Source organism: Bubalus kerabau, chromosome 7 (assembly GCF_029407905.1).
Source record: "Bubalus kerabau isolate K-KA32 ecotype Philippines breed swamp buffalo chromosome 7, PCC_UOA_SB_1v2, whole genome shotgun sequence".
In the NCBI taxonomy this organism is placed as follows: Eukaryota; Metazoa; Chordata; class Mammalia; order Artiodactyla; family Bovidae; genus Bubalus; species Bubalus kerabau.
This window is the reverse complement of record NC_073630.1, coordinates 27608512-27628011: the sequence shown is the minus strand read 5'-3', so window position 1 is coordinate 27628011 and position 19500 is coordinate 27608512. Positions and strand designations below refer to the sequence as shown.

The window sequence follows — 19500 nt, the reverse complement described above, 5'->3', positions numbered from 1 at the left end:
AGTATTTCCTGCCATTCCCTCCTGGCCTGAAGAGTTTCTATTGAAAGATCAGCTGTTATCCTTATGGGAATCCCCTTGTGTGTTATCTGTTGTCTTTCCCTTGCTGCTTTTAATATTTATTCTTTGTGTTTGATCTTTGTTAATTTGATTAATATGTGTCTTGGGGTGTTTCACCTTGGGTTTATCCTGTTTGGGACTCTCTGGGTTTCTTGGACTTGGGTGATTATTTCCTTCCCCATTTTAGGCAAGTTTTCAACTATTATCTCCTCAAGTTTTCTCATGGTCTTTCTTTTTGTCTTCTTCTTCTGGGACTCCTATGATTCGAATGTTGGGGCATTTAACATTGTCCCAGAGGTCTCTGAGATTGTCCTCATTTCTTTTGTTTTTCTTTTTTCTTCTGTTTCATTTATTTCTACCATTCTATCTTCTATCTCACTTATCCTATCTTCTGCCTCAGTTATTCTACTGTTGGCTTCCTCCAGAGTGTTTTTGGTCTCATTTATTGCATTATTCATTATATATTGACTCTTTTTTATTTCTTCTAGGTCCTTGTTAAACATTCCCTGCATCTTCTCAGTCCTTGTCTCCAGGCTATTTATCTGTAACTCCATTTTGTTTTCAAGATTTTTGATCATTTTCACTATCATTATTTGGAATTCTTTATCAGGTAGATTCCCTATCTCTTCCTCTTTTGTATGGTTTGGTGGGCATTTATCCTGTTCCTTTACCTGCTGGATATTTCTCTGGCTCTTCATCTTGTTCATATTGCTGTGTTTGGGGTGCCTTTTCTGTATTCTGGCAGTTTGTGGTTCCCCTTTATTGTGGAGTTTCCTCACTGTGGGTAGGGTTGGACGGGTGGCTTGTCAAGGTTTCCTGGTTAGGGAAGCTTGTGTCGGTGTTCTGGTGGGTAGAGCTGTATTTCTTCTCTCTGGAGTGCAATGAAGTGTCCAGTAATGAGTTATGAGATGCTAACGGGTTTGGTGTGACTTTGGGCAGCCTGTATATTGAAGCTCAGGGCTATGTTCCTGTGCTGCTGGAGAATTTGCATGGTATGTCTTGCTCTGGAACTTGTTGGCCCTTGGGTGGTGCTTGGTTTCAGTGTAGGTATGGAGGGGTTTGATGAGCTCCTATCGATTAATGTTCCCTGGAGTCAGGAGTTCTCTGGTGTTCTCAGGATTTGGACTTAAGCCTCCTGCCTCTGGTTTTCAGCCTTATTCTTACAGTAGCCTTAAGACTTCTCCATCTATACAGCACCAATGATAAAACATCTAGGTTAAAGATGAAGTTTCTCCACAGTGAGGGACACCCAGAGAGGTTCACAGGGTTACATGGAGAAGAGAAGAGGGAGTAGGGATATAGAGGTGACCAGGAGGAGAAGAGGGGGAATCAAAAGGGGAGAGAGCAAGCTAGCCAGTAATCACTTCCTTATGTGCTCTCCACAGTCTGGACTGCTCAGAGATGTTCATGGAGTTATACAGAGAAGAGAAGAGGGAGGAAGGAGACAGAGGTGGCCAGGAGGATAAAAGAGGGAATCAAAAGGAGAGAGACAGATCCAGCTAGTAGTCAGTTCCCTAAGTGTTCTCCACAACCCGGAACACACAAAGAGATTCACAGAGTTGGGTAGAGAAGAGAAGGGGGAGGGGGGAGATAGAGGCAACCTGGTGGAGAAAAAGGAGAGTCCAAAGGGTGAGAAAGCAGTCAAGACAGTAATCTTGCTCCCATGTAAAAATGGGTACTGAAGATTGGGTTCTTAAAGGTACAAAATTGATAACAAATACCAAAAAGCAAAGATTAAAAACCTAGAGTAGAGGTTGGATTCTCAAAAATACAATATTAAAGAAAAAAAACAAAGTCATAATAATTATAAAATATATATATATATGAAGTTGGCTTTAAAAAAATAGGGTCTTTTTTATTTGCAAAGTAATGGTAGGTTATAAAAATGAAAATTAAAGGAGTAATAGAGGACTTAAAAATAAAACTTTTTTGTTTTTTTAAAGAATGATAATAGTAAAAATGTATCTAGGACTTTCTCTGGTGTTGTTGTGGACAGTGTGGGGTCAGTTTATTTTCAGATAGTTCCTTGATCTGGCTTATACTTCTCAAAATCTATAGGCCTCTTCCTATGCAGTTGGTGCTAACTACAGGGTTTTATTCTATTGCACCCGTCACTTCCCTGTTTGTTTTAGCTTCTTCTGTTTGCTGGTCTCTTCAGTGTCTAATTTCCACCCTGACACAAGGGGCGGTGGTGGACACTTTTTTAGGCTCACTTGTTCAGTCGTGCTGTGGGGAGGAAGGAACACTGCAAACAAATAACACTGGCGTGTGCTCGCAGTGTCTCAGCCACACTGGGTTTGCCCCTGCTCACAGTGTGAGTGCTTTCCCTGTCTACACTGCTCAGGCTCTAGGTTGCTCTGCCAGGAACTGTCTGAGGCCGGCCCTGGGTTGTATGCACTTCCCAGGTCTAAGCCGTTCAGGTTCAGGTACTTGGGTACTTCACAAAGGCGCAGACTCAGTTGGGCCTGCATTTTGTGCCCTTCCCAGGTCCAAGCAGCTCAGGTGACCAGGTGCTTGGTGAGCACAGTTGATGCGGCTTATTGCCTCCCCTGTCCCTGCCGCTCGATTTTCTGGGTGTAAAACCAGCTCACCTTCTCAGGTGTGCCATGTGTCTCTTCTGGGGAGCTGATCTCTGGCTGCGACCTGCCTGGTGGATGTCGACCATCCAGAATCCCAAGAAGTCTTGGTTAGCAAGAAGCCCACTTGCAGTTTGGTAGATGATGCCTCTCTGGGGCTGCAATTGCCCCCTTCTGGCTCTGGCTGCCCCCACCTGCCTGTCTCCAGCAGGGGATGGGCCGGTCCACAGCCGGCTAGCTCTGCTCAGTCCTTTGTTCTGTGAGCAGGCCTGGCAGTGTCTTAGGTTAGGGCTTTTCGAGGGGTAGCTATGCCACAGTCTGGTTTGCTGTCTCAAGTTAGTTCCCTCAGATTGCCCTCGGGGCATTCAGGCCCGGTTCTTACTCTAAGCAATGCAGACTGTGCCTCCCTGCCCAGCCCCTGCTTGCTAGTGGCAGATGCGGGCATCTGCGCTTTTTCTCCACTGGGAGTTACTGTTGAGCATGTAATCTGTGGATTTTAATTATTTATTTATTTTTCCTCCCACTTACATTTGCCCTCTGAGGTTCCAAGGCTCGCCAGAGACTTGCCAGTGAGAGTGTTTCCTGGTGTTTGGAAACCTCTCTTTTTTAAGACTCCCTTCCTGGGGTGGATTTCCGTCCCTACCTCTTTTATCTCTCTTTTTATCTTTTATATTTTTTCCTACCTCCTTTCGAAGATAATGGTCTGCTTTTCTGCATGTCTGATGTCCTCTGCCAGCATTCAGAAGTTGTTTTGTGGGATTAACTCAGTGTTCAAATGTTCTTTTGATGAATTTGTGGGGAGAAAGTGGTCTCCCTGTCCTATTCCTCCACCATCTTAGGACCACCTAAATATGTAATTTCAAAACCTTGTTGTTGTTGTTCAGTTGCACAGTTGTGTCCGATTCTTTGCAACCCCATGGACTGCAGTGCATCAGGCTTCCCTGTCCTTCACTATCTCCCAGAGTTTGCTCAAACTCATGTTTGAGTGGGTGATGACATCCAACCATGTCATCGTCTGTTACCATCTTCAAAATCTTTGATAATATCTATTACTCATATTAAATATAATGAATTGGGAAGCCAAATACATTTAATTTTGTCAATCTGTGCTAGATACTGTAATGAGCTAAGAAAATGTTACAAAGTTTGGAGAGCATATTTTTCAGTGGTAGGTTCAATGACATATATAACAGAAAAATTTGAATAACAGGGTTTTAAGGAGAAATCATTTCTCTCTCATGTGAAAGAAACACAGACAAAACCAAACTGGACTTACGAAATAACTTTTCAAAAGTATTCAGCCCCTTCCAGCTTCCACTTTCCCATCCCTGGGGTGTGGTCCTTGACTCCAGTTTCAAGGAGGCTGCCTTGCTCTCTCAACAGCAGGGTGAGCACAGAATGAAAGAGGAATCTCTTCTCTCCTTGAAGGGAACGTCCATGAGTTGTACACAACATCTCCATTTCCATTCATCAGCCAGAACTCCATAATCACCGACTGTGGTAGATGGAATGGCTCCCCCAAAATGTCTACCCACAATCCCTGCGACTATGTTAAATTAAATGGCAAATGGGACTTTGCCAATGTAATTAAGGTTACAGATCTTAAAATATGGCATTTATTCAGGTGGGGCCGACTTAATCATATGAGCTGGTAAAAAGTGGAGTACTTTCTCCAGCTGGAGGCAAAAGCAGGCCAGGGTATAAGGGGAAATCAGACATTCCCAGCATGGTTCTAAACACAACACCTCTATTGGCCCTGAGATGTAGGGACCCACATGCAATGACCAGTGAGAGGCCTCAAGGTGCAAAGAGCAGCCTGAAGCTGACAGCAGGCAAGGAAACAGGGTTCTGGTCCTGCAAAACCAAGGAATTAGATTCTGCCAACAACCTGAATGAGTCTGGGTATGAATCCTTCCCCAGAGCCTTTCAAATGAGAACACAGTCACTGTGACACCTCGATTTTTGCATTGTAAAACCTGGAGTAGAGAAACCAAGCTAGCCCAGACTTCTGAACTGCAGAACCAGGATGTAACAAATTTGTGTTATTCTCAGCTACTACATTTGTGCCAATTTGATACAACAGCCATAAAAACTAATATACCTGGTCACACCCAGCAGCAATAAAGGTTGGGAAATACGATCTTTCTTCTAACTATAGGGCAGTATGTGCCACTGAAAAGTCTGGGCCAGTTTGAAAAAGAATGGGGAGAATATGTATTTGTTCAACAGCTAGTCTCTACCATAGAAGGAGAAGAGCAGTTTGAATGAATGAAAAAGGAATAAAACAGACTTAATATTTTAAGCATAAAATGGAATAGAAGCAAAAGTAAATGAATATAACTCTCAAAGAAGTTCAAAATTATTAGGGATCTTTCAAAATAGCAAACTCTTTATTTCTGATTTTGCCACTGAATGTGCTGTGCCTTTACAACTGAAATACAAGCTGATACTGATATAGTCAAAACTCTCTCAATCTCTTATCTACGAAACTGGCAATTAGTTAATAATTTTCTTAAAAGTCAATTACATTGGGGAATCATAATTAAAATTACATACCTTAAAGATTCTATTTTAACTTAAAACATAAGTGTACATTCATAAGCAAATGTTTTTATGTAGAGTCTAAGCCATTATTTGAATGTATGGCAAATAATAGTTTTATTGCACTTGTTCTAAAATCTCCAGTTTGAGTTTCTTTAAAATAAAGCAAAAACTTAAACTTTCAATGCAATCTGAGCACATAATCTTTCTAAAATTTGTTTAGAAACCTCTCTCTTCCACAAGTAATTCATTATCGTTCCTATAAGCTACATTACCCATATGCTACTCAAAAGACTATTCAACTGTTTTCTACAACTTTCATTTTTGCACACATTTCACCAGTGTGCATAATATCTATTAAAACACAGTTACAGCAATAAGTACTATTTGCATGTACATATTTGGCTGTAGATGAATGAGAAAGAAGTGAGGGAGATATGCAAGACTGTACCTGGTGCTTAGACTTTCTCAGTGGGGCAGGCGTAAGGCAGAATATTTGCAGAGACAATAGAGAGCAACTCAATTAGGTGAGTCAGTTAAAAAAAGGATAAGATTTACAGTTTTTCACTATCCCTACAGAAAAACAAAACAGTAAATTGTATTTCTACCTATGGATTCAAATTCATTGAGCGCTTTGAACTATATCTCCATGAAGTAGAATCATCAAGCAGTTCTCACACTCAAGAAACTGTTATGGCCTAAAAAAAAAAATCTACACCATTTCCCTCTTCCTTTGAAAGAAGCTCTGGTTCCTTTGTGAGCCCTAGAAGTCAAGTAGAGTTTCTAGATAAGAGGTGTGGTGGAGGAGAACTCAGCAAGAAAGAAAGGTGCTTATTTGTCAAAATGGATTGCGGTGGGACACAGGGAGACATGTAAAAGAGGGAGGGAGCAGGGTGAGACCCTATTCTATAAACATTCTTGTCTTCTGAAATGGCAACTTTAATGCAAATTTCTGAAGAGGACAAATAAACATTTTCTAGTAAAACAATTGAAAATTCACCCTCATAAACTAAACCTTATCTGCTTGAGAGTTTCCATTATGTCCTGACCTCCCAAAGTGATTTCCTGTTTAAAAGTTGTAATTTTCATTTGAGAACGATAGGTTTCCAGCACCGAGCTTTAAATTTCCTTCACTGAATTAGTCTAATAGCATTAATCTTTCTAATTTAATTTATAAAAATCTTAATGACAAAATTTCAACACTAAAAAATTTTAAATAAAAAATTAACTATGACTCTTTTCATTCCAAGAAAACTATTTTCCTTTTAATCTTCTATACCAGGGTTTTGTCTATACGCATACAGAGTTTTTATATAATTGTAAACACAATGTATATGTTTATTATTCTTTTTACATTTGACATTATGTGAAAAACATTCTTCCATGTTTGTTAAATAGTTTTTATAATTATCATCTCAGGAATTTCTAACCAAAATAACATATGTTTCATCATAGGAATGAAATTCTCTGTATCATAATCTTGACCATCTTATTACAACATGCAGATAATTGTTCATTAGCTATACACTGACAGTAAAAGCATGGTTTAAAGTTAGGGCTTTGAAATCAGGCATGTTTTACTTTGAATCTGGGTTCTGTCCTATAGAAGTTATGTGACTTTGGGTATCTGAAGTTGCCATTTGTAATTTTGGGGAAAAATAGTATTTACTGCTACTGCTGCTGCTAAGTCGCTTCAGTAGTGTCCGACTCTGTGCGACCCAATAGACGGAAGCACACCAGGCTTCCCCGTCCCTGGGATTCTCTAGGCAAGAACCCTGGAGTGGGCCGCCATTTCCTTCTCCAATGCGTGAAAGGGAAAAGTGAAAGTGAAGTCAGCGACCCCATGAACTGCAGCCTACCAGGCTCCACCATCCACGGGATTTTCCAGGCAAGAGTACTGGAGTGGGGTGCCATTGCCTTCTCCAAAAATAGTATTTAAGTCACAGAAAATTGTAAAGATTGAGTAAAATAATGTATATAAAGCACCTGACCACAATAGCTGACACATAGTATTTAACAAGTGATAGTTATTGAGAGATAATTAGTATCTGCTCTGTTTAAACACTATATATATTTCTCACCTTTGGGGCTTCTCAGGTGGCTCAGTGGAAAGCAATTCACCTGTCAATGCAGGAGATGCAAAAGACATGGGTTCCATTCCTGGCTTGGGAAGATTCCCTGGAAACGGAAATGGCAACCCACTCCAGCATGCATGCCTGGAAAATTCCCTGGACAGAGGAGCCTGGCAGGCTACAATCCAGGGAGTTACGAAGAGTCAGACATGACTGAACGACTGAACTGAACTGGACATGATTGAGCATGTACGCAAACACCTCCCACATTTATAATACTTCCTAACTTAAAAATAACTGAGAGAGACGCAGACCTACACTAAACCCTCCCTCCTCATAGCCCATTCCTCACCACATTCGCCCTTGATGTTGTGCACCTGCTACTGCCCTACTCACTGGTTCAGCACCTGCTATTTTGTGTTACTGTTTATTTTCATCAGAACAAGCCGTATCTCTTCAAATACATTGTAAGCCATCCAAGGCCAGGATAATATTGTGGCTCAACAAGAAGATGTCATCACTTTCAGTCTGCTCCATCTCCAAAGCAGTGTCTTTGTCCAATATTTCCACATTGCCCTGGGTACTGGCTTTGCTTCTAATATGGCTCATTTCCTTACATTTTCTAACTGGGTTTTATAGTTTTGACTCCTTTTCCTTGGCCTAGCTTTGCACATCTTCTAAATTAATGTTAAGAACATTTAGATTTAAAAAGAAGAGATGGTGGAAATGGAGCTTTGGAAGAGAAATAGAGTATTTCAAGCACTAAATGGATAAGTAAATTTAAAACATTTGTTTAAACTTGTTTTCCATTGTATTTATTTACTGTTACAAATCCTTTACTGAAGGAGTCTTAAACACAAGCGTATTTGAAACAAGAGGTTATTTTAAACATATGTGCAGGCGTTGTCCAAAACTATGCAGTAAGCCCTAGCCCCAGAATCAGCCAATTTCACTAAGTTTGGCAGGTTTCAAAACTGATTTTTATGACAGGGCCCAGTGGAATCACAAACTTCGTTGTATTAGACAGGTTTATCTCTGAAGTCCCACACAAGCCAAACTCCACTGACACAAAGATTGAAAGACATCCATTTTGATGACCACAGGAAAGTCAAATGAAATTCAGGCAGAATAGCTCTACTGTACATTCATATCTGAGACCTGAAAATATCATCAGTCATGTGTCAAACTTAATGCTGGCAAGGATTTCACTTTATTCTGCTGTTGCCAAATCAAAAGTTATTACTCTTTAACTTGCTGGGTCCTCAACATACCACAGCTTATAACAGGAAAATATCTAGTGGACCACTATTCAGGCACTAGAGGCAGAGAATATAAAATCACAAGTGTTGAGCAGGGATCGTGTGAAATCTCAGCATCATTTAAACCTAATTACACTTATGAGTTATAGATGGTTTCTAAGCTGATGAAAGCTTTATTTGTGGTATTTAGAGTTTTCTTAGGACAAAAATAATATCTGATTAAAATTGAATTTGTAAAACTCAACCTCATAAACTTATGCTATGGTAAACCACAGACCAAAGACATTCCCTGAAATAAAGTCTCCTCATGTTTTGCAGGGCATGGGAGATACCCAATCAGAGCACTGTGAGGGGGGGCACAACATGCTCATTATACAATACCTATAACTTCCACGGTTAGTGTCTATATTAGTAAAAGTCTGATCCATGGATGAAACGATTATAAACTAAGGAAAGGCCAATCACAAGAGAGAAATAAAAGATTATTTCTAAAAAGAGGAGGAACGTCCATGAGCCTCTTCATGAGCCAGGAGAATTAAGTTGTTTGAAGTAGCATCCACTTGGAATTCCCTTTTCCCCATCTCTCCCTGTTGAACCCCTACCTTTGCTTCTGACGTACTCTCTGGTCACCTCTTCCATAAATCCTTGCCTGGTGATACCATCGCATGGCTCACCCATTAGAGCCAGACTATCACAGCCTCCTGAGCGAGGTGTCTCTCCCTGCTAAATTCCCGGCTTCCTGGGGGCAGAGAAATCGTCTGTAATCTTTAGATGCCCCTACCTGGCGCCTAGCATAATGCCTCCTAAGTGGGAGGGACATAATTTGAACCGACTCCTATCTGATGGGGCTCTCCTACGCACAGTCCAGCAGATGGCAGCAGAGTTGCCTTCAGCAGAGGCCGTGGGGATCTTCTCAACATTCTGACCTCCGCTCATTAATGAAGGCACAGCTGCATTTTCTTCTTCCTCCTTCATCCACGGCTGAGCCATCCACTCATGAACGTTATTTCACAGCACTGTGCACGACAATGTATGAGTCCCGGATTTGCAACTCTCTGAGTAATTACCTTAAAAATGGAGGTGGAAATTTTGAAATTTAATAATCCCCATTCCCCCTCCTCCCACTAACACACACACTTTGAAACACATGGGATAATTGCTATTAACATAATAGATCACACATATGTGACGAGTTAAGTGTGTTGGAGTAGCAGGCCGATCTGTCCGCCATTCCTCTTGTTTCCAGCTGGGGAGACTTGAGCTATAATCGCAGAAACCAGTTAGCCTTGCGTTCCACCCCGACTTATCCCTCCTTAAGGGAGGAGAATTAATTGGTCTAACTGGTGGATAGGGAGAGAAGTCACTGAGCAAGTTTATTCAGGCTTTTCCTTGTTTTCTCTCTTTCTGGAGTCATTTATGCAAGGACCCTGCCTTCCCTGTCTGCTCCATATCATGTGGTAAACATCCTGATCCATGAAGGAGGTCTGTGTTATCAAGCATTGCTTATGCCAGATGAATAAGTGTGTCTAATAGTGGGGCAGTGTTAGGAAGGATGGGGCTCCCAGGTGGCTCTGTAGTAAAGAATCTGCCTGCCAATGCAGGAGACACAGGAGACTTGGGTTCGACCCCTGGGTCTTGAAGATCCCCTGGAGGAGGAAATGGCAACCCATTCCAGTATTCTTGCCTGGGAAATCTCATAGACAGAGGACCCTGGCATGCCACCTCCATGGGGTTGCCAAAGGTTCAGACATGACTGAGTGACTGAGCATGCATGCACCTTAGAAAGGATATTGTGGCTGCGAATAGAAGTGCTTTCTTCAGACCAAATTTTGATTAGTAATAAAGCTGGCATTTTTTTATCTACATCTATCTGACACTCTACCCTCATAAAGCAGAAGAGAGTATTTTATTTTGTTGTTCAATCATTTGTGTCTCTCTGTGACTTTATGGACTGCAGCACACCAGACTTTCCTGGAGAAGGGAATGGCAAACCACTTCAGCATTCTTGCCTTGAGAGCCCGATAAACAGTATGAAAAAGCACTTTATTTGGAGCCCCCCAAAACCTCAGCTTTACTTCTTAAAGCTTAATCAAAATTAGAAATTTACCCTCACTTTTTCATACCTAAATATTTCTCTTATTTTACAGCCAACATTTAAATTAATGTTCTTTAAGATTTCTTTCAATAATGAGTTGCCTCATCAAATGCTGAAATTAAGTAATATTTTTTAAAAAATAAGCCCTCAAAGACTATTCTTTTTTTTACTACAAATAATTGGCAGCAAAATCAGTGGACTAAGCAACTAGTCTTTGCAACAAAGTAATTTTATGTGGACCTGACATCTCATCACCCTCCTCTACCCTCCTCCAGCTGGGGAAATTTTCATTCCTTCTGCCATACTTTAAACATTTGGTTAACCAATTGGAACAAAGCATGCTCATTTACCTCACTGAATAAAATGCTCAAAAGCATTTTGCTTTCTTGACTAGCCAAGTCTTATAGCTTTGTATATGCTCTATTTCTTAATGAGGACTTGAGCAACTAATTATTTCAAGGCCTTAGAGTAGTCTTCAAAATTCTCAAAATAAACCTTGATGTTTTTAGTTGCTAATCAGCTACAGCTGAAGGGAAAGTTCAGACGTGCTAATGAGATGGGCTAATGATGTATACATGTTTATTTCAAAGCCCAAAATGCTCCCTTTTTATCCTAAAATTAGCATAATCATTAACCAATCTGAAATCAAGACTCAAACAGCAGCATTTATAGCCTCTTCACTCCTCTCTCAAAAACTCTTAGAGTAGGGAATTTTATGAACTATCAATAGAAATGCCAAGTTTACACTGTTTCCTCTTATCTCAATAGTCTTCCTTTCACCCTGGTTCTTCTTTTCTATTTTGAGGTTCTTATATGCATAGAATGGGATTAACCAAAATCTATCCATTTGTGTCATATTCTCATCATTGGTATTCATGATATGATTGTATTTAGTTATTCTATTTATAATTTTAATAATAGGATAACTACCCATAATCCTACCACTCACAACAAAGATCCCTGTCCTTAAAGATATATTCAAAGATTATATTCTAGTGAGAGCAAAGAAACTAAACAAAAATTTAATTTTTAAGTAAATATACTCAAACATAAATACTATGAAACACACACACACACACACACACACACACACAAAACACAAAGCAGAGGAGGATAGGCAGATAGGAAATGCCAAAGATGGGAGGCATGCTAACTAAGGTGGTCATGGTAGGCTTCATTTAGAAGGTGAAATTTAGTCAAAAACTTAAAGGTAAAAAAAAAAAAAAACTTAAAGGAGACAAAAGTGTTGTCGATTCAGATATCTGGAGAAAGAACATTCCAGGTAAAAGGAATATCCAAATGAAAGGTCTCAAGATAGTAGAGTTCCTAGCAAAAGTGAGGAAGAGCAAAGAACCTGCTGTGATTGTAGGAGGCTGAACAAGGGAGTAGAAGTCAGAGAAGAAACGGAAGGTCTTAGCCTTGTAGCCATCATATGGACTACAGTTTTTACTTTGAGTACAAAAGGAAGCTATGTCAGGATTTAAAGGAGACAAGTACCACCTATCGCTGTATGGTCCAAGTTTTAAGAAGCTCACACTGGTTTATTTGTTGACAATAGACTCTGAGAAGATGAGGATAGTAGAAAAACTGATTTAGAGATTCTAGTGACTCTGTGGAAGGGATGAGAAATGGGAAGATTCTGAGTATATTTTGAAGTTAGAGCCAACAAGATTTCTTAAAAGATTAGAAGTGGGGTGTGAAAGAATAAAAGTAGTCAAAGATGGCTTTCTAGTTGTCATAAAGAACAGCAGGGATAGAGTGGTCAGAACTGAATTTAGTGAAGCAGGATTGTAGATGGGTAAAGAAGATCAGGAGTTCAGTTTTGGACATGTTGAGTTTGAGTGGTACTCACATTTAGTGGAAATATCCATGGATATGTCAATGTTAAGTCTGGAACATTCTGGAAGTTAAGTCTGGAAGACAAATGGTCCCAGAAGTGTGAATATGAGAGTAATTACCATAGAGATGTGTGGACAAAGAGGAGAAAAAAAAGAGAAAAAGTCTAATATTCCAAATTAAGAAATCAGGAAGAAGAGAATCCAGACAAGGAAACTGAGAAGGAATAACCAGAAAGGATGGGAAGAAACTAAGAGAAAATGGCATTCTGGAAACTAAGTGAAGAACATTCATTAAGAAAGTGAATGGTTGCTCAGTCGCTCAGTTGCGTTTGACTCTTTGCGACCCCATGGACTGTAGCCTGCCAGGTTCCTTTGTCTGTGGGATTGTCTAGGCAAGCATACTGGAGTGGGTTGCCATTTTTTCTCTAGGGGATATTCCTGACCCAGGGATCCAACACATGTCTCCTGTGTCTCCTGCATTGCAGGTGGATTCTTTTACTCCTGAGCCACCAGGTAAGGAAGAGGAATGATCAAATGTATCAAATGATACTGACAGATCAAGTAAGATGAGGATTGAGAATTGACCATCATATTTAAGATCATGAAGGTCACTGGTGACCTCAAGAAGACTTGTGAGGAGAAAACCTGATTAGATTGCTTTAAAGTAAAAAGGAAGAAGAATTGAAATCAGGAAGTAAAGATAAATCTTTTGCTCGCCAAGAAATGCTGTGGTAGGTAGAGTTGAAAAAGGGTAAGAATAAATATTTTTAGGATAAGAGAAAAATTCATATTTATGTATTTGTGAGAATAATACAGTAAAGAGGGGAAATTTGATGATTTGAGAGGTAGAAGGGAATATTGAAAGAACAATGTCCTTGCTATGCTATGCTAAGTCACTTCAGTCGTGTCTGACTCTGTGTGACCCCATAGACGGCAGCCTACCAGGCTCCCCCGTCCCTGGGATTATCCAGGCAAGAACACTGGGTTGCCATTTCCTTCTCCAATGCATGAAAGTGGAAAGTGAAAGTGAAGTCGCTCAGTCGTGTCCGACTCTTAGCGACCCCATGGACTGCATTCCACCAGGCTCCTCCGTCCATGGGATTTTCCAGGCAAGAGTACTGGAGTGGGGTGCCATTGCCTTCTCAGGCAATGTCCTTGAGTAGGCTACAAAGAAGTTTAGACAGTGAAGAATACAAGGCTGATAAAGGATCTGAGTTTTTATGAGGGTAGCAGTGTAGAAGGATCAAGGGAGGAACAAAAAATAAAATGGTAATGTCGGCACCTATATGGAGTTTCTCTTAATTTTTCAAACACTATGAAAATACAAACACTTCACTCCAAATTTAGTTTTTGGCACCAGACTGCCCAAAGTGTAGATTAACCAAGACTTTCCAGTCTGTTGCTTACCCTAATCTCTGAGGGACTGGTAAGGAAAAGAAGTGGAGATAAAACTCAAAATGCATATCAATTATGGACATTTTTAACAGAGCATCAGATTAAAGTTGAGTAAGGATAAAAGGTTATTCATAAAATACATTTAAGAATTTTCTGAGCATTTCACATACTTATTCACATTTTCCATTGCCATTATACTTTCAGGTTTCATGTCTGAGTATAGTTCTATCAATGTACAACTCAAAATTATAGTTTTAAAATAGAACAAATAGATTTTATGGAAATCTGAGATTTTGGCCATAGCTAAAGGAGAATAGAATTCCAATTATTAATTAAAGTAAACAAATGTGTCCATAAAGATAGCAAGGAAGCACATTTATTTCTTGTGAAAATAACCGATTGGTCAAGGACTTGCTGGTCCAGTGGAATAGTATGTCAGCCTTAAAACAGGTATACCTTTATTACCTGAGGTGAAAACATTTCTAGTATTTCCCTGGTGGAAAATGCTGGTTAAAACAACATGTCTAATTCTATCATGTCTATATTCTATATTATGTCTATATATCATGTCTAACATGTCTATATTCTATCCATATAAAATTAGACAAAAAATCGGATGACATTCCTATAAGAATATTCAACAAAATATAAAAGGCTGCCTTGTAGTGGTGAGAATTCAAGTGATTTTATTATTCTCTACACTTTCTATATTGCTTAAATTTTTTCTATTATCTTTAGAATTAGGAAAAAAGTATAATAACAGCCATTATTATTTTGAATAATAAAAGAGGCAACGATCAAGAAAATAACAGATTCAGCACACCATTATGTAATGCTAAAAAATAGCTTCAGCTATCATCACAGAACACAGAATGCTCAACTTTAACCTTAGTTCTATCACTGTCTTGCTTAGGTGGCTTCAAGCAAATAAAAAGATCATTTACATGACTATTGTCTCATTGCAAAAAAGATAGAAGAATTACACCAGGGTGGAGAAGGCAATGGCACCCCACTCCAGTACTCTTGCCTGGAAAATCCCATGGACGGAGGAGCCTGGTGGACTGCAGTCCATGGGGTCGCTGGGAGTCGGACACGACTGAGCGACTTCCCTTTCACTTTTCACTTTCATGCATTGGAGGAGGAAATGGCAACCCACTCCAGTGTTCTTGCCTGGAGAATCCCAGGGACGGCGGGGCCTGGTAGGCTGCCGTCTATGGGGTCTCACAGAGTCGGACACGACTGAAGTGACTTAGCAGCAGCAGCAGTGGTAGATTAACTAAACTGCCTGAAAGCAACTTGGGGAAAGTGATACAAATTATTTTTAAGATTTATTATTTTTTGTGTTTGTTTCATAGATTAAAGTCCTTGCTTTCCTGAGCAAAAAAGATCAGAGCTCCAGAGATTTTTCAGCTCCAAAAGCCAAACTCTGCCCTCAGTTATGTGTATGCAATTAGCTGCATGTGTATAATTGAGGGAAGAATTTGGCATACAAAATTTGGAATAATCTGGAAATTTTTTAAATCTGGAAAAAATTAGAATCTGTTTGATAAAATAAACTATGATGTGATCCAAATTCAAACGGGCTTTGATGTGTTTAAAAAATGGTGTTTTCACTTACATGAGAAAAGAAAATTTTCATTTAGCCCAGTCTAGAAAAGACAATTCTGGAGGATGAGAGGGAAGAAAATACCAGCAAGCAAGCTTTTCCCATGATTACAAATATCATGTATCTCCATGATAAGAAGTTAGTCTGTGCTCCCTTACAGTGCCTCACATAACAAAAGAAAAAGAGAGGAGAGGAGAAGGGAGGGGAGGGTCTGTGTGGGAATACTCTTGAACTCCCCAGAGTGTTCTTACTGCAGCTTTCACATGCATCTGGTATACTTTTATTATCTACAAATCCCCCTCTCCTGCACTCCCTGCTCACTATTAGAGTGAGCTCTTCCGCAAATCGATCCTTCCCCAAGTCATCTATCAAGTATAAAATCAGCCCAAACAAAGCAGACTTTCTTCTCAGCTTTTGTTCCTACTTCCATATTCCTTTCACATGTCATCTGAACAGGACCACCAATGTTTTGCTTCTAATAATTTCTGAAGCCCCTTTCAATGTTTCATTTTAAACCAGAAATTGAAAATAAATAAAGTTCCATATCTAGACCTTTATCATATTCCAAACTTCTTCTTTCAATGTCACATTTTAAATTCTGACTTATCCTTTTTAGCCCTGCCATGTCACCGAGCAAGGAATCAGAACAGGGAAATAACAAAAACCACAACTCCTTTCCCCCATTTCTGCCTTGGGGAGAGAAAAAAAAAGCTAGCTGTGCAATGTGCAGAATGTTCATTCTTCTGGCTGTGTGTGTTGAGCTATTTATCAACCCACAAAGTATGATCTGTTTCTCCTTTATGGTCCTTTCAACACAAAAAAAATATTGGCGTTGCTTCTCCCTGCCCCTCAAGAGAGTCATCTGGATTATAACCACACTACCCATGGGATTAAACCACTTGTAAAGAAGTGAAGTCTTTTGCTTTTGGATCTTGAAACTTTGAAAACAACCTTAAGCTATTCTTCTAAAAAACATTAAAAGGAGCATTTTTGTGTGTTCTTCAGGCATCTTTACAAGTTCTTGTGAAAGGATAAATGTTGCTGGTTTGCATTTTTATATGTTCGTTATTTTTCAGAATAGCCCTGCCTATCACCATAGATAGGGTTATAAAATCAGAAGAGAAAAGCCAAAGTCTTTCTAAATGGCCTTTTGCCCCCTCTATGCACCAAAGGCAAAATATTTTATAATTAAATATTAATATGGTCTCTGACCACTGCTTCAATAATCGAAACATGTAATTGTTCAGAGACCTGGTGCATCCCATCTCGAAAACCCAGTAAATCTCGTTAAGTTTCAGTTCAACTTTTTCAAGAGGCTAATCTATTTTTGTCAGAAACTAAATAATACTCAACACTTTAAAATTTTTTTATTTGTTTATTTGGCTGTGCTGGGTCTTAGTTGCGATATGCAGGATATGTAGTCGTTGCGTGCAGGGTCTTTTAGTTGTGGCATGCAGCATTTTAAGTTGCGGATGCGAACTCTTAGTCACAGCATGTGGGATCTAGTTCCCTGGCCAAGGATCAAACCCAGACCCCCTGCATTGGGAGTGCATAGTCTAGAAATCCTCCTTCCTAATATCAGCATGAGTTTTAACCTCTTTGAAGGTAAGCTCCTAGTTTTGCAGTATATTAGATTGCTAGGGATGCCATAACAAAATACTACAGCGTGGGAGGCTTAAACAACAGAAATACATTTTTTCACAGTTCTGAAGGCTGGAAGTCCAAGATCAAGATGTCAGCAACATTGATTTCTCCTGAGTCCTTCTTAACTTGTACTCATCACGTGGTTGTCCCTCTGTGCATGAGTCCCTGGTTTCTCTTTTTCATCTTATAAGAACACTAGACATATCTGAATTTGGGTCTCAACCTTAGGGCCTCATTGTAATTTAATCACTTCTTTAAAGACTATCTCTGAATACAGTTAGATTCTGAGGTAATGGAGTTTAGGGCTTTTAATATATGAATGGAGGGCACAGTTCAGCTCATAATTTAACTTCTTTTTTTATATTACAGTCACCCACACTTCATTGTAGGAATTGTGGCCAGGCAAACATTTGGTTAGGTATATCTTGAGGAATAATATTACATCTTAAAAATATGCGACAGTTTTTATTAATAGCAATTTTGGAATATTTTGTTGTTCAGTTGCTACATTTGTCTTGAGCAAGGTATGAAATCAGCAAATAACTGATAAGTTAAAAAGATACCAAGTAACCAATGAAATGTTAGATTGAGTAAATAAGTTTGTCACTGGCATGGCAACTTTCAGATTGCATCACCCCACCATGCCAGTGGTCATGATGTGATTTTATAAATAAATATGCTTCTAAGTACACCTCTAATAATTTTTTAATCCCAAGTAATTTCTTTTACTGGGATGAAGACCTTTTTTAAAATCCTCTACAAGACTTCCCTGGTGACCCAGTGGTTAAGAATGCAGGGCACAACTGGGCTCGATTCCAGTTTGGGAAGATCCCACATGTTATGGATCAGCTAAAGAAAACCCGTGTGCCAGAACTACTGAGTCCATGCTCTAGAGTCCAGGAGCTGCAACTACTGAAGCCTGTGTGCCCTAGGGCCTGGGCTGCCCAACAAGAGGAGCCGCCACAGTGAGAGGCCCGCATACCACAACTAGAGATTAGCCCCTGCTTCCACAACTAGAGAAAGCATCTGGGCAGCAGTGAAAATACAGTGCAGCCAAAAATAAAATAACTTAATTTTTTAAAATCCTCTATAGTATTAGATATAGCTGATTTCATAGACTAAATCACTACAAATCCCCCCAAGGAATTTTGAGTGTTCCACCTGGCCCTTCCATGTAGACACTCCCCAAGGTCCTCTCATCAGCTATCCTCTCAGCTCACTTTGCACACATTCCTTGATGACCTCATCTATTCCCATAGTTTTATTCTGACCTTCCCACAGGTGGCTCCCAAATCTATATCTTCCTGAGAACCCAAACCTACATTTCCACTGTCCAGTGGGTTTCTTTACAGTGTTGCAGACACCTCACAGGAAAACATTCTTCTCTAAAAACATGATTACCATACAAAGGTTGTGATACCATGACATAATTAGAAATATATGTATATTTGGTCTTCATCATTGGTTCTTGTCACAGAACTTCTAAAACTCTTGGAATTTCCTGGGTGGTAAAAATGAAAGGAGCATCCTTTATTATTCATAAGAATACAAACAAGGCTAGTGGAGTTGATGAATTTCAGTTGAGCTACTTCAAATCCTAAAAGATGATGCTGTTGAAGTGTTTGTTAATGTGGTGTATTACATTGATTGATTTGCGGATATTGAAGAATCCTTGCATCCCTGGGATAAAGCCCACTTGGTCATGGTGTATGATCTTTTTAATGTGTTGTTGGATTCTGATTGCTAGAATTTTGTTAAGGATTTTTGCATCTATGTTCATCAGTGATATTGGCCTGTAGTTTTCTTTTTTTGTGGGATCTTTGTCAGGTTTTGGTATTAGGGTGATGGTGGTCTCATAGAATGAGTTTGGAAGTTTACCTTCCTCTGCAATTTTCTGGAAGAGTTTGAGCAGGATAGGTGTTAGCTCTTCTCTAAATTTTTGGTAGAATTCAGCTGTGAAGCTGTCTGGACCTGGGCTTTTGTTTGCTGGAAGATTTTTGATTACAGTTTCAATTTCCGTGCTTGTGATGGGTCTGTTAAGATTTTCTATTTCTTCCTGGTTGAGTTTTGGAAAGTTGTACTTTTCTAAGAATTTGTCCATTTCTTCCACGTTGGCCATTTTATTGGCATATAATTGTTGATAGTAGTCTCTTATGATCCTTTGTATTTCTGTGTTGTCTGTTGTGATCTCTCCATTTTCATTTCTAATTTTATGGATTTGATTTTTCTCCCTTTGTTTCTTGATGAGTCTGGCTAATGGTTTGTCAATTTTATTTATCCTTTCAAAGAACCAGCTTTTGGCTTTGTTGATTTTTGCTACGATCTCTTTTGTTTCTTTTGCATTTATTTCTGCTCTAATTTTTAAGATTTCTTTCCTTCTACTAACCCTGGGGTTCTTCCTTTCTTCCTTTTCTAGT

General features: G+C 39.5%; 1 long non-coding RNA gene across 1 annotated transcript; it reads right to left on the bottom strand.

Moving 5' to 3' along the window:
* Positions 1-402: 402 nt before the first annotated feature.
* Positions 403-10741, bottom strand: LOC129657170 (uncharacterized). Its single transcript, XR_008716574.1, has 3 exons — positions 9108-10741; positions 3910-4054; positions 403-1243 (listed from the first exon to the last, which is right to left on the bottom strand). It is a non-coding gene; the product is annotated as an uncharacterized LOC129657170 (long non-coding RNA).
* Between the last annotated feature and the right edge of the window lie 8759 nt (positions 10742-19500).